Source organism: Apium graveolens, chromosome 5, assembly GCF_009905375.1.
Source record: "Apium graveolens cultivar Ventura chromosome 5, ASM990537v1, whole genome shotgun sequence".
Classification (NCBI taxonomy): Eukaryota; Viridiplantae; Streptophyta; class Magnoliopsida; order Apiales; family Apiaceae; genus Apium; species Apium graveolens.
In genome coordinates this window covers 244,595,662-244,611,653 of record NC_133651.1, presented here as the reverse complement: position 1 = coordinate 244,611,653, position 15,992 = coordinate 244,595,662, and positions in this window count along the sequence as shown.

Sequence of the window (15,992 nt, the reverse complement as noted above, 5' to 3'; positions counted from 1 at the left end):
TGGATTATAGCATTTAAAAGGTCAAATTCTAATTTAAGTGCTTGAATGGATCATGAAGATTAATTTGGGATTGTATGTGAGATTTTTGCCTAATTTGCTATGTTTGGTTCGAATTAAAGTATAAAAGAAAGGGAATGATTGATTTGTGTTATCAATGGTTGTCGTATTGGTTTAAAGATAACTTTAGGGTCGTTATTATAAGTTTTGTCGTTTGTTTATTCGTATAAGGATTTCAAGTATAAAGAGCTATGTGTACTAATATAAAGTATGATTTGACTTCGAGTTAAGATAAGGATGTTTATAAGTCGATTGTCGAGTTTATATAAAGGTGTAAATGTAAGAATAACGTATATGATGTGCTATGTGCTTATGTGTATAAGCTATACTCGTATATTTGAGTCAAGGGTATAATCGAGCCATCGTAATGACTGATTGTTCCAGGAACGAGAGTTGAGAAACTGATTAAGGTTTTGGTTTTTGTTGTAGATTCGGAACGTGAGGGCATTCAGGCTAGTAAAGGAAAGGGAATACTAGGTGGCAGTAGTTCAACCTTCAGGAAAGCGAATTCATGCAAGTAACTCTCATTACTTGTGAAAATAGTTATAGAGAGGTTATTGTTCATACCATGTAGAGTATGTATAACGATTCGTATATTTTTATTTTAATTCTAATATTTGGAAGTGTAATAAAAGTTTAAATAAATAAATAAAAGATGTGTATTGATTTTGGCAGTGGTTATTGATTGTTATTTAATTAATTGTGATTTGTTGATATATGTGGGATTGGAATTATGTGATTTATTGGTGAGTTATATGATTTTATTTCGCTTGTAAAAGTAATTTTATTTTAATTTTAATTCAGAAATATTTGGGTTGCCTTTAAAATTGGTTTTCTAATTTTATAATTTCAATAATTATTTTTAGAACTTTATAAAATTTAGAAATCAATATTTTGTTAAATATTCATTTTTAAATGATTTTCTGAGTGTGTTAAATGCTAAAATCCATATTTAATTATGGGAATCTTTAAAAATTATGAAACTTATATTTTATTAAGTTCGTATTATTCTGAGAATTTTAAAATTATTTTGGGAATTTTTAGGATTAATTTTAACCGCGCGTTGAATCGTTTAATTGCTAAAAGCGGGTATAAATTGCGTTTCAAAAATGGTTTAAAAATTTTGAAAAATTTATTTTATAAATTTTTGAATATTTCGAGAATTTTGGTATATAATTCGTAATTTTTGGTGCATTTTGATGTGCAGCTTGTTCGTTATTTTAAAAGAAAACGAACCAGAATTTAAAAAGAACGAGACAGGTATACGTGTAATTCTTGCGGATGGTTAAATTGCTGAGTGTCCATTTTTTTGATACGTGGCTTGCTATCAGAAAATCAAAAGAAAAAAATAAGTAAAAGGGGGGCTTCCCCTTCCACTTTGTTACCCGGCCTGTCTCTCTCTTGATATCTCTAATCTCTCTTCCCTCATCTCTCATCTCTCGTTATCTCTCATCTCTCCACTCTTCCTCTTCCTCTTCCTCTTTCTTTTTTGTTTTCTTGTTCTCTCCTTCCGGCCAAGTCGCCGCTGTCCCTGTAATTTCCGGTAATATTCCCGGCTTGCTTCAGTCTTGTTATGGTTTGATTGCTTGTATATATATACGTTTTTGTATATATGTTTGTGTGTGTGCTTCTGTGTTCTATGGTGTGTGAGTAAGCAACGTGTGTGTGTGTGTGGCGCGTGTGGTGGCGCGTGTGGTGGCACGTGCGGTAGCTGTGCAGTGTTGTGCGACTGTGTTTTTTTGGTCTTGGTTTGAGTTCTGTTGGGCTTTCTGTGTTGTTGGGCTTGCTGTTGGGCCTTATATTGGGCCTCTACTGTTGGGCCGAACTCTGCAGTTGGGCTTGATTGTTATAACTTTTAATTTTTATTTCCTATTTTCTGCAGGGCTTTTGATTAATATTGATGATATTAATTATTTATGCGGAGTAATTTTAAGAATTAATCAGTGAAATTTTACGCTGGAAACCCGAGAATTTATCGGGTACCCGCGAAATTTTGCCGCCGTTTGCGATGACTTTTTACGAGCGAACGGTGGACCGTGATAATTTATTCTGAGTCCTAAATTTGATAAATAAATAAAAAAATGATTTGCGTAAAATATTTTCGGACTTAAATAATTAATTGTATTACGAATTGTGTTGTGGTGCAAGTTGTATGGAACTGGTGAATTTGATAAATATAAATTGTTGAGATTGTTGACGTCGATTGTAATCGACGGGTAGTATTATAAATAAATAAGATGCTGTCAAAATTTCCTAAAAATATATATTCGAAAATGTACATAATTACATTCTACATATTACCCCTAACAATATTTCCGACTACGTGACTATATGGTTACGGATTTTGTATATAGGAATAATACGAGTCGGGTTATCGGATTGAACTGTTAGAATTTGAGGATATCAAGCATGTCGGTGTAACTGATTAGGGTATTCCGTATTTGTAGATTCCGAGCGAGTTTTGTAAAGTGTTGCAAGGCAAGTACCCCTGACCATTCTTTTATGGTTCAGTGCATATGAATAGCTAATTGCTTTATTCTCGTAATGGAACAGAAACATTTTAAGTTACGTATCCCTAGTAATTGAAAATGTTGTTTAAAATTATGTTTTGGGGAAAAGTAACTTTTGAAAACACCTATCTCTAAATGTGATTTAATTAGAAAGAGAATTTAAATAGTGTGCTGTGACAGAATTGATTTTAGAAAAGAGATAGTAAAAGTGATGATTTTGAAAACTGGATTTAAACGATCAGATATGGGATACGTTGAGGCCAGAGTAGGCCTATTGAGTTGGCGTAAGAGGCTAATTCGGTTGCGCGCACTGTATAACCGATTAGTCCAGCAGGTCAGAGACCTAGCTAGTCTCTGAGTTCCGGAACAGGTAATTAAAATGGCAGTTGGAGCCAAAATGAGATGGCGGTTGGAGCCGTCTGGTATTGATAGCCTGATCAGCTGTCTTCACATATCCATTACGTATCTGATTGGGTTTTGGTGCTTTCCGTAAGGGTACGGGTAATTGATACAGTGATTTTATAAGAGTAACTAGTATGCTAAAATTGGACTCTGATGTTTTACAGTACACTGCTACGTTGTTTTAATGAAGCATGCTAGTTAGTGATATCCAGTTTTTCTCTAATTTTGTTGTGTAATGTTAATATCATGATTACAGCTCTGTTCCTATTGTTGTTGCATTACTGTTTTATTCTGTTATTCATATTTTGGTACTGCTGAGCGATTATGCTCACCCTTGCAAACTGTTATGTATATTTCGCAGATGCCTAGAAGATCAGTCAGACCGACCTATGTTCCCGCCCCTACTGGACCCGGCTCCTCTGAGGTAGTTTGTATCAGGCCATGAGGTCTGAGGAGTTGTTGAATAAAGTTAGTGTGTCTTAGATGTTGAATAAAGAGTTGTATTAGTGAGAACCTGAATTATACTTGAACATGGATCGGATCTTGGTTCGGGGTCAAGTTAGTATAATTTAATAATAATTCCGTTGTTTATATTTTTGGTAATTGTATTTAGTGACGTCAACTCCTGACCCCGGGGTTGAGGCCGTCACAGTTGGTATCAGAGCTACAGGTTCAAGTCCCTGATTCAGGTTAGGGATTGTGTCAAGTAGGTGATAACGTGAGTCTTTAAGTGTGAGTCAGCAACTCATATAGAGGAGCAAACTTTTAGAGTCAGTCGAGGGTTCAGACGGCGTTACCCTGGCATCTATTAAATGTTTTGATAGAATTTTCTTGACCTGGTTGTGTCTTGCATGTATATCCATTATGTTGACAGTGGCCTATTGCGATTTCGAGTTCTCCATCTCGGGAGAATCCTTCTGATTCGGATAGCTCAGATTCTGAGAAGACCCCTATGCCTCCTCCCCCAGTTCCTTCTTTTGTGCCTCGAGACATCCCTGGATCTGGTCCTCGTCCCCGTTGGGTACGTAGGTCTGTGTCTGCTGTCAGGGATTTCCCTCCCGGCTGCGGTCCCAGTTCTTCTATGATGAGACCTCCGGTACCTCCTGTGGCCCCTAGTGGTACTTTTTCACTGATCCCTTATCATGTCCATAGGGCGGTGAATACTTCCTTTATCAGAGATCAGAGTCCAGAGTTTGCTGCCCAGTTGGACCAGGTACCTATTGCACCATTTCAGGGTATTTCTGCCCCTTCCCCTGAGGTGCGAGCCCGTGTGCGAGCATTCACCCAGATGGCTGTAGAGAGGGCTAGATCTGTTGACCATTTCATTAGCTCAAAGTTCAGAGCGGTGCAGTATCAGGACCTAGTGAACTGGCTAGTGTTTGAGCTAGGTTCCATTGGTGGCAGTGGTAGTGGTTAGACAGAGTTGCAGCAGAGAGATGCAGAGCTCAGAGTGACTTCTAGGAGTTCTGTAGTTGTTTACTTTGTATATGTACATTATGCTGTGATAGTTTGTAGGAGGCGAGGCTGTTATGACAGCCAATTTTGGTGTGTATTCGGATGGTTCTTTTTTTTAGTTGGATTTTCAGTTGTACTAGTTGGATTCTGTTGGTTATTGTATTCCAGCTGCTATATCTTTTTGTTCAGTTTGTATATTGTGTGTTGCTATTATTGTTCTTATTATTATTGTTGTTTATGTTGCTGGCATTTTTAGACTATAATCATTCACTCAGGACGGATCCAATTATAATGGGGGATGAGAATATTATCTTAGTGGCAACGCTCTCCTGATGCATAAATATAAACTGCTGGAGCAATCCATTTTCTTATATATGACTGTTATGTTTCAGGAGAAGCCACCAAAGAGAAATTCTCAGCCCAATAACGGATCTGCTGGGGATCCTTCCATGAGTGATTTGATGAACTTGTTGCGTCAGCAGACTGTACAGCTGGCCCAACAGCAACAACAATTTCAGCAACAGCAACAACAATTGCAACAGCAACAACAGCAACAGCAGCTCATACAGCAACAGCAACAACAAATCCAACAGCAGCAACTACAAATCCAACATCAGCATGAGGTGAGAGGGGCAAATCAGGATGTTAGTTTCAAGTCTTTTCAAGCAGTGAAGCCCCCAGAGTTTAAGGGAGAGGTAGATCCTGTTGCTGCCAGGATATGGTTAAAAGGGATGGAAAAGGCGTTTGCGCTCACCAAGATGAGTGAGAATTTAAAGACGGATTATGCTAGTTATTTTCTAAGGAATGATTCGAATTATTGGTGGGAGTCTACGCGAGCCCTAGAAGGAGAAGGTCCAGTTCCATGGACCAGATTTACAGAGTTGTTTTTGGAGAAATACTTTCCAGATTGTCTCCATAGTCAAATGGAAGTGGAATTTTTGGAACTAAAACAAAGGGATAAAAGTGTCACGGAATATGAAGCAAAGTTTACGGAGTTGGCCCATATAGCACCAGAATATGTGAGTTCAGAAGCTCAACGAGCGAAGCGGTTTCAGCAAGGGTTGAAGCCAGAAATAAGGAGTGGAGTTGTAGCCTTACAATTCAAGACATATACTTCGGTAGTTCAGGCTGCCCTTGTGATAGAAAGTGATCAGAAATTAGCTGCAAAGGAGCAGGGTGAGAAGAAAAGAAAATTTGAAAGTGGGCCCGCTAGATCAGAAGCAGGAATAGCGAGTCGGAAGTTTCAGCGTTGGTTTGGAAGGAATAAGAATAAGAGGTTCAAGAGGCAGGATGTTCCTCAGGCGAAACCCGGTACTACTTCAGTTAACTCTGCCCCGACGAGAATGAGTAAGCCAGTGACTGATTGTAAGATGTGTGGGAAAAAGCACAGTGAACAGTGCCGAGAGAATGTTAACTGTTTTAAGTGTGGACAGAAAGGTCACTATTCCACGGAGTGTAAGTCTGAGATTCAAGGAATTACCTGTTTTAATTGCGGCAAAGTGGGACACCTAGCTAGGAATTGCAAGTCAGTGACCCAATGTAATGCGGGAGGGAGTGTATCTCAAGGACCAGCAACCAGCACTGCGAGAGCTAGGACTTTTAAGATGACCCAGAAGTCTCCAGTTCATGACTCTGATGTGGTTGCAGGTACGCTTATTCTTAATTCCGTACCTGTTAACGTTTTGTTTGATTCGGGAGCGTCCAAATCTTTTATATCTGTGAATTGTGTGAATAAAATGCAATTGATGTTAGAAGACCTAGACGAACCTCTAACTATAGAAGTGGCTAATAAAGATAAAGTACCTGTAAATCAATTTTGTCCTAGTTGTTCCCTAGAGATTTCGGGGTATATGTTCCCTGTTGACTTAATACCCTTTGAGTTGGGAGACTTTGATGTTATTTTAGGTATGGATTGGTTGTCTCGATATAGGGCAAATATTGATTGTAAGAAAAAGAGAGTTGTTATGTACACCCCAGATAATAAAATGATCAGTTACCACGGGCAGAGGCAAGATAGGAAATTCCTCTCAGTGATACAAGCAAAAAGATTGCTGGGACAAGGATGTGAAGCGTACTTGGCTCATGTAGTGGATACGAAGAAAGAGACCCCTATTTTGGATGAAATCCCTATAGTAAGAGAATTCCCTGATGTTTTTCCAGAAGAATTACCAGGATTGCCACCTGATCGAGAAATAGAGTTTTTTATTGATTTGATACCTAGAGCTGAACCAGTTTCTAAGGCTCCATACAGAATGGCCCCGATAGAAATGAAAGAATTGGCTAAGAAACTTCAAGAACTATTGAATAAAGGAGTTATTCGACCCGCTGTTTCCCCGTGGGGTGCTCCGGTGTTATTTGTGAAGAAAAAGGATGGAAGTATGAGATTGTGTATTGATTACAGAGAGCTGAACAAGTTGACGATAAAGAATAAGTATCCTTTGCCGCGAATCGATGATTTGTTTGATCAGCTTAAGGGAGCATGTTACTTTTCAAAGATTGACTTAAGGTCGGCTACCACCAATTGAAGATAAAGTCCGAGGATATCCCCAAGACTGCATTCAGAACAAGGTATGGCCATTACGAGTTTCTAGTAATGTCGTTTGGATTGACGAATGCGCCAGCGGCTTTCATGGATTTGATGAATAGGGTATACAAGGAGTATCTGGATAAATTTATTATTGTATTTATTGATGACATCCTCATATATTCGAAGAATCCAGAAGATCACGCGGTGCATCTGCAGATTGCCCTTCAAAAGTTAAGAGAAAAGCAATTATATGCTAAGTTTTCTAAGTGTGAGTTTTGGCTGACGGAAGTACAGTTTCTTGGACATGTGGTGAGTAAGGAAGGTATCAAAGTAGACCCGGTAAAAATCGAAGCTGTATCAAAGTGGGAGCAACTGAAGACACCCACGGAAATAAGGAGTTTCCTTGGATCAGCAGGATATTATCGAAGGTTTGTGAAAGATTTCTCGAAGATTGCATCACCACTAACTAAGTTGACCAGGAAGAATGAAAAGTTCGTTTGGACGGAAAGGTGTGAAGAGAGTTTCCAGGAGTTAAAACGAAGACTAGTAACGGCTCCAGTGTTAGCATTGCCAGATGAGACGGGAAAATTTATAATCTACAGTGATGCTTCTTTGAAAGGATTGGGTTGTGTGTTAATGCAGCATGATAAAGTGATTGCTTATACCTCCAGACAGCTAAAGCCTCACGAGCAGAAATATCCAGTTCATGACCTTGAATTGGCGGCTATAGTATTTGCTTTAAAGTTATGGCGTCACTACTTGTATGGCGAGAAATGCGATATTCATACAGACCATAAGAGCCTAAAGTATATATTCACGCAGAAAGATCTGAACATGAGGCAGAGAAGGTAGTTAGAGTTGATTATGGACTATGATTGTTCGATTAATTATCACCCAGGTAAAGCCAATGTAGTGGCTGATGCCTTGAGTAGAAAGGAAAGGCTGAATATGATTAAGATTGCGGAAGAGTTGGCACGAGACTTGGGAAGAATGGAAATTGAAGTGCGAGTACCTAATGAAAGTCAGGAGCAACTATATGAAGTTACTTTCCAACCAGTATTGATGGAAAAGATCAAAAGCTGTCAAGAAGGAGTTATGGAACAAGGGTTGGTGTAATAACCCCAATTTTTGGGAAATTTTTGAAACCCTTATGAATAGTGTTTTTGCTGAATGAGAAAACTTTTCATGCCACACTATGTAGGGGTTCTGATATGGATATTCTGAGATTTTATTAGTACTTTATATGGGATATAAGTGTATGTAAAGATCGTCAGAATCCAAATCCGAACACTTTGATTTTTCCCGGAAATACACAAGATACGGAGAGATTTGAGTATAAGGTAACAGGACAAAAAGGATTTAAATTAAAGGATTATAATAGACGATCAAAAAAGGAATATAATGTATTGAGAAAGGTTAAGGGAACCTAAGTAATAAGATCCCGGGTATGATCCTTCAAACGAGAAACGAGAACGAAAGTTAAGCGAACCGTATAACAGATCAGCGGTCATTAGGCAAACAATTAGAAGCTAATCAAAGGGATTAGTGGGGGATGATGTCATCCAACCAATAGAAAGAGGACAAGGAAGGGAGGATGACATCATGAGGATGACATAAGCATGACATGGGAAGGAAGGAGGTGTGGTGGCTTTGTAACCACACAAATCCAAGGGCAAGAAGGTAATTGACTAAAGCAAGCACAAAAACCAATCAACCAAGCCAAGTAAAATCATTTTCATCAAAAATCAAAAGCAACCAAGGCTTTGTTCTTCATTGCTCACGGCTTTTCACTATTCAAAAGGCAAGAGAAATTCAAAATCCAAGATCCAAGCTTCCTAAATTGGTAAGATAATTCCCTAATCATCTTCATGCTTAGTTAGGACTATATCATGAGTTTAAGCCATTAATTCCTTCTCAATCTTCTTCATTTAATCAAAGAAGAAGACAATGAATAGTGTTTTCAAGTTTTTAACTTGAACTTTTTCTTGTTTTTCTTGAAGATCCAAGCATTCTTAAGACTTCTCAAAGCTTCTTAAGGCTTCCTAGCTCCTCCCACCACTTCAAGGAAGGTATACCATCTCCAAACCCTAGATTCCTATGTATTATAAGATGATTTTGATTAGTAGGATGATATTGTAGCTTGTTGTTGTGATTTAGAGTTTGGGATTTGGAGTGGTAGTGAAATGGAATGGTAAATGTTGTGGTTTTGATTAAAAGAACTTAAGTATGATTAAAGTTAAGTTTAGGCATAAGTATGAATGATTAAATTGAATTGGTTGGGGTTGTTATGATGTGATAAGGATGGATGTTGGTTGTATGTTGGATTTGAGGTTGGTTTGTGGTTGGTTTTGTATGGTTTAAAATTGGGAAATCGCGTAAACATAGCCGTCGTAACGTCCGATTTTCTTTGGACTGTTTTTGTGCATAGCATTAGGACCCGAGAACCCCCTGCTAGATTATTACCACTGCCATGTTTAGATAGCTCATGTTACGAGCTTCGTTTTGATATGTAGTTCGTTCGAATCCGATGCACGGTTTAGGAGAAACGACCGTTTCAAGTAACGGCGTTTCGCGAACGAAACTTTTTCCCTCGCCTTACTTTGAAACATAGGTTAAAGACCAAAAAGGGTTAATTAATGTATGAAACATTTATGGTAAGTGTGTTAGGCAGTTGGTAAGACACTCGCGAAGGAATCGCTTTAAAACTCGTAAAGGTTAAATTATTAAAAATGGTGGAGCCGAGGGTACCCGAGTGACTTAAGCAAATCAGTGAGCGCAAAACAAGCGTTAGAGTCTAAGTTAGTTAAAGTATAGATTTACAAGTGATTTTGGTTTAATTCCAACTTACTTGTTGTTTATAGGTTATCAGACTCGTCCCGAGCCTTTCTCACCCCCAAGTCGCTCAGGCAAGTATTCTATCCGTTATACTGTTGTTGTGATGTATACATTTGTATATGCATGATCTTGCGATAAATGCATATTGGTTAATTAGCAAATGTTGCGATATATTGAAGCATGCTGATATGGTATATATATATGCATGCCTGTCTCATATTCTTGAGTTATATATCTGTTGGTTCAGTTGATAATACCTATGCTAGAGGATAGCGGTAAGTTGCATATACCCTTAGTATAGGGACCCAAAGGTGAAAATATTTTCTAAAACCGGGAGTCGAGGATCCCGAGTAGAATTTGTATATATGGATATGGATATATATATATATATATATTTATATATATATATATGGTTATAGTTTTCCAAACTATTAATCGAATAAGGTTTATTCGATAACTTTAACTTGATTTTATTATTGAATATTATTTCGAATATTATTCGAGGGCTTATGACTCTTTTATATTATTATTGAATATTACTTGGATATTCATTTGAGGATGTATGACTCCTTTATTTTATGAATATTATTTATAGTATTCATTCGAGGGCTTATGACTCAGTTTATATTATTTATTGAATATTTTTGAATATTCATTTGAGGATCCATGACTCCAATTATTTGCCGAGATATATTCTTTATCTTATTAAAGAATAAGGTGTCGATAATCAAACTTATTTTTGATTATTCAAATAAAGATATTACTTTCGTATAAGTATATCTTTGATTATTTGCTATTCATTTCAAGTATAAGTTTTAATAATTCTACTTCAATTATTTTATAAAGATTATTTTTTTTATGGGAATATTATTTAAATAATAATATTCAGACATTTTCTAAATATTCTGGGGACTGATTTACTTCATTAAATCAGTTTTACTCCAAACACTCTTTAAAGTGTTTCCGAGTCTTTAAAATGATTTTCAAAAGTTAGAGCGGATCCCAAAACTATTTTTATATTTAAGATCTTCCTTTTAAAAAGGGGATTTAAATACTCGCTCAAAACCTGGGGGATCCGGCTCGGTGGTGTGTTTTATATTCGCAACAAGGTTGCTGTCTTGGTAAAAGAGTTTTTGATTACTTACCCAATATTCGGGAAGTAAAATTCTTGGAACAAGTTAATCCATTAACAGGCATCGCCTGGGAAATATCGGTGAGTTTTCCTTTCCAACTAGGAACGACTTCTTGGTGGAGCCGTATCAACAAGTTTCTACTTGGGGAAAGGGGGAAACGAGCTTTACGTTTCAGAGTCATGGATTTCATCTGAACTAGGAGTGGCGTAAGTGGCCGAGTAGCGCCGGCCCAGCCTTATTATATTGGCCCAAATGGCCTGGAAGTTCCGCTCAGGCGGTCCATTCCTTAGGAGTTCAGTGTTCGGTTGACAAGTAAATCCGACAGGTTCTCCTCTACATGTAAAAAATGGTGGGGTTGCACTACTACGACTGATCATCGTAAGTGGTCTTCCTGGCGCGGCAAACTCCCGTAATGAGTTCATCATCCAATTGGATATTTCTGCAACACTACCCAGAGCATTTCGATAGAAAGGCTACGGTTGGGCGATTGTTGAGTGTTGGCAGGGTCAAGTTTTCAAAATGATGTTTGCATCAAATGAAGTATCTCGTAACTTCATTTTATTTTGATGATATTTTAAAGATTTAATCTATTCAAATCTTGTCTTGTAGTCTCATCTATGTGATGAACTGTTGAAAGCTCATTATACTTTGAACAATGGTAGTTCAAGTAGCTTTTTAAATGATATAAGTATAGTGAAGTATTTGGTAACCTCATCCCTTGTTTTTACTTATATCCAGTAAGTAATTACCTTACTCACGATAAAGATTCTAGTAAGTATCCATTTAGATACTTATATTATTGTTATCACTATGTATTATCTTGCGAGCTGTAAGGCTCACTCTTGCTTTATTTCTTCATCACACAACAACAGTTAGGAGAGATGGCCAGACTCCAGCAGACCCAGCGCAAGCGCGTGGGAAGCGTCCCGCGTCTTCCCGATGATGTTGTGGCTGCTATAGCTGCAGAGGTAGATCTATTGGTAGATCAGGCATTCTATTTTTGAGAATCAATTATGTATAATTATAACTTGTGGCAGATAATGGCAATTAACTGTAAATTTATCAAGTAATCGTTTTGGGTTGTAATAACTTTTAAATTGTGGATTCAAAGACTTGTACTTATTTGAATTTCATCTCTGAGACTATAACGGGTTGTGGTGTGTGTTAGTGTGGGGTCACAGCATAAGGTTGTTTATTATTAATTAAGTGAAGTGTTATTGTGGAAAGAAAGACCGTGACGACCCGGATCCCCGACCCCGGATCTGGGGGTGTTACAGAAGTGGTATCAGAGCTAAGCGTTATAAACCTCAGAGATGATGGGACGTTAAGATAATAAGTTCACAAAGATAATAAGAACTCTTGCCAAGTTCATAGTCGGGCTACCTAACGTAGTACTGACAGTTAAAACCCTTATGGGAACCCTTATAAATATCGTGATAGGAGCGTAGTTCGTTATCGTATATGGTAGCGGGACTCCGAACCCTGAGGTTGAGGAGCAACAGCGCGATGATGTTTTATTACTAATTGGAGATCGGATTGTAGATCCGATAGAGTGTCCTAATGCAGGACCGGATGATGTTGATATTGAGGATGTAGCGGTTGAGGATGTTGTCCTAGAAGGGATAGTTGTTGAGGAGGATCCCATGGAGGATCCTGACAAGATTGGATAAAGGACCACTGATGAATTGATGACCATGGTTAGGTCGACTACCAGAGGTAGGATTGGTCGGTCACTACCAGAGGTTCGTTCAAGTTTGTAAAGATAGTAGCCCCTTTAACGCGGCTTACTCATAAGACTGAGAAGTTCGAATAGGCAGAGAAATGCGAGAGCAACTTTTAAGAACTGAAGCAAAGGTTGGTGACGGCCCCTATGTTGGCGTTGCCGGAGGGAAAAAGGAGATTTTGTGATTTGTAAGTGACGCTTCGCATAAGGAATTAGGGTGCTTCTTATATAGCACAGCAAGATAATCGCGTCTGCGTCAAGACAAATTAAGGGAATTTAAAATTCGATATCCCCACCCATGAGCTTGGGCTCGTGGCAATAGTTTTGCCCTAAAGATTGGAGGCACTACTTGTATGGAGAGAAGTGCGAGATTTACCTAAGCCATAAGTACTCTAGTACATTTTCCCGTAGAGAGAGCTCAACATACGCCCGAGGAGGCGGTTAGAGCTAATCAAGAATTATGATTGGGAGATTCTGTATCATTCGGGGAAAGCCAATGTGGTGGCTGATGCCCTTAGTAAAAAAGGAGAGACTCAAGATGATAATGAATTTGGGAGGGTTGATAAGAGATTTTGAAAAAAAAAAAAAAAATGGAAATAGATATGAAGGTAACCGGAGCCGGTACCGAAAAGTTGTTTGAGATTGCAATACAGCCCGAATTATTGGAAAGGAATATATTGTGCCAGAAAAAGTGATGAATGAAGGCAGAGAGCCAACAAATAGATATGAGATTAATACCGAGAGAGATGATAAGGGAATAATGAGGTATTCCTATAGAATTTGGGTTCCAAATGTTCAAGAGCGTAAGGATGAGAACTTAGATGAGAGCCATAGTTTGAGGAATAAGATTTAGAGCAAACCCTGAACGTGATAGTCAGGGAGGTCGCCATCAAGATAGAAGGAACCCATGACATAATGGAGTGGAAAATGAGGATTTTAAATTAAAAGATGACCCCAATTATGGGGAGTAGGATGAAACATTTCATACTAAGGAAACAGAAAGTCGAGTAAGGAAAGGAGACCCGAGACGGTACTCCTATACGGCAATTCATGGACCTGTATAAAAAGAACTTAGACTATTATCCCCAACCACCACCCTGAGGAGACAGTACGGTGAGAAATTCTTTCATGACCTTTAAGTCGCTAAGCTCTCAGAGTTCCAAGGAACAAGCTGACCCAGTCGAGGCAAGAGCCTGGCTAAAGGAAATAGATGAATCATTTGAGATTCTAAATGATTGACGAACCACAAAAGACTGTTTTGTCACTTACCCTCCTAAGAGAGAGACCACCCGCTGGTGAAAGGCCAAGGAAGGCACGGAGCAAGAGATTATAATAAACTGATTTAAGTTCAGTCAATTGTTTTCAGGAAAGTACTTCCCAAGGTTATGGAGATAGTGTAAAAGCTTAAGAGCCAGAACAAAGGCAGACGAGTATGATGAATTATGAATCTAAGATGTAAAAGTTGTCAAGATTCGTTCTGAGGACACAAATCCAGAATGACGGGATGTTTGAAATCAATGCTTATGTTGTGTTGGTTCATGAAATAATGATAAGAGAAAGGAAAATAAAAAGAAACTGAAATGGAAAGGAATATAAAGGCAATAGAGAATTGAGGAATGATAAGGGAGTTGGGTATGAGGAAACCCTAAAGACTCGTAGAAATAGAAATAGAAAAGTATGTAATCGTCCGGATGAGAGTGATTCACCATGAGTTAAATTGATGGTTGAAGGTATAAGAGATACATATATTTTATCCCCTGTAAGTTGGGAAGATTCGAGGAAACCTTGAGATAATTCGAAGGATAAATAATAAGACGCGGATAGACTGAGGAGGCAAGGAAGTAAGAAATTAGGAAAATTGGATGAAGGAAGTGACCTTCAAGAATGTGAAGTGTAAGACCGGTGGCTCGATACCCAGAAAGGGAGACGCCAGGTATGAAAGATATCCCAACATTGAGGTGACTGTTGAGATAAACAACAGAAGTAAATAAGGAATTATTAAGAAGAAGTTCACATTGAACACGACCAATATCTTCCAGAACATCCTTGCTATCGTTACCAAATTAGGCAAGACAAGCGGATAACCGTTGTTATCTTTTGGAGGCCATATGGATTGACCTCAATTTGAATAAGGATGCTATTATGAAGTTAGGTATAGACTATCGAGGTGGGAATGATGAATATGATAATCTATCAAGGAAATATGACTTGATTTATTCGTGGAAGGATGCAGGTACCTTTTAAAGGTGGAATTAAGGATAGAACATTGGTAACTTAAAATGAATCCTAGGGGACTGCATAAAGGTTGGCATGTCACCCTTAATAGGGACAGTATGAGTTTTGACAGTATGATTGGGAAAGGGTTAAGGTAACAACAACCTTTAAGAATCAGTGGAGAAATTTTTCAGAAGTATATAGACAATGGTTCTAGTAATAGTAAATGGTATTTTAATATGCCCTGTATCTAGGGAATACAGGAGGAACGATTGAAGGATAACCTTAGAGGTTTTACAAGGAGAAAGGTAATATTCAAAATTTTCAAGAATAGAAATGTTGATAAAGGAAATATGACGTAATTATAATGTTGCCAAGTGGGGCACGTGTTAAACCACGAGAAAGTATGGATCGAACCAGTAATGGTCGAAATTATTCAGGGCAATTAGGACTTAAGATAAAAGATGTTCTAATTATGATTGAGAGTCAGTCATGACAGTGATTAACCTCTAAAAGACTGAGGCAATAACTTATGGAAAAATGGTGATTTTTTTTTTACTCATCAGATTTTAAGGAAAGCATTTTCACATAAGCTGTGATTGAAATAAGGTAGAAATTTATTTGGAGGTGGTTAATGTGACATTGACTGTAAGGAAATTTTACTATGAGGAAAGGCCAAAGAGGTGGCCGACACTTTAAAGGTAAGTGGATAATTATAGGCGCGTGTGCCAAAAGAATACAGTGATGATGGTTAAAAAATGTGAAGGTTGAATTATGGTTTGGAAGATTGACATTCCTTCTGATGACTGTGCAATACCCAACCGTAATAGTAGTTGGTAAAGGTTTAATTCGTGTAATCGCCAGGAACGGGCTATCTATCTTAGAAGATCCTATCTTGAGATAAGCCAGGACCATGTTTCAAAAAGGACTAGATGAACCCTTGAGTTAATTCTTCTATTTAGGGCGTATGATTAAGAATAGTATTAACCTGCTATCGTTGCTTTGATTGAAACTCTTCTGCAATTTTATATGCTTCATGTCATGTATGTATGTCAGGATCAGGAGTGTACTCCATGAATCATGAATGGTGATTATGTTACCTCCTTAGAAGGAATTGATACGACATGTATGGACTC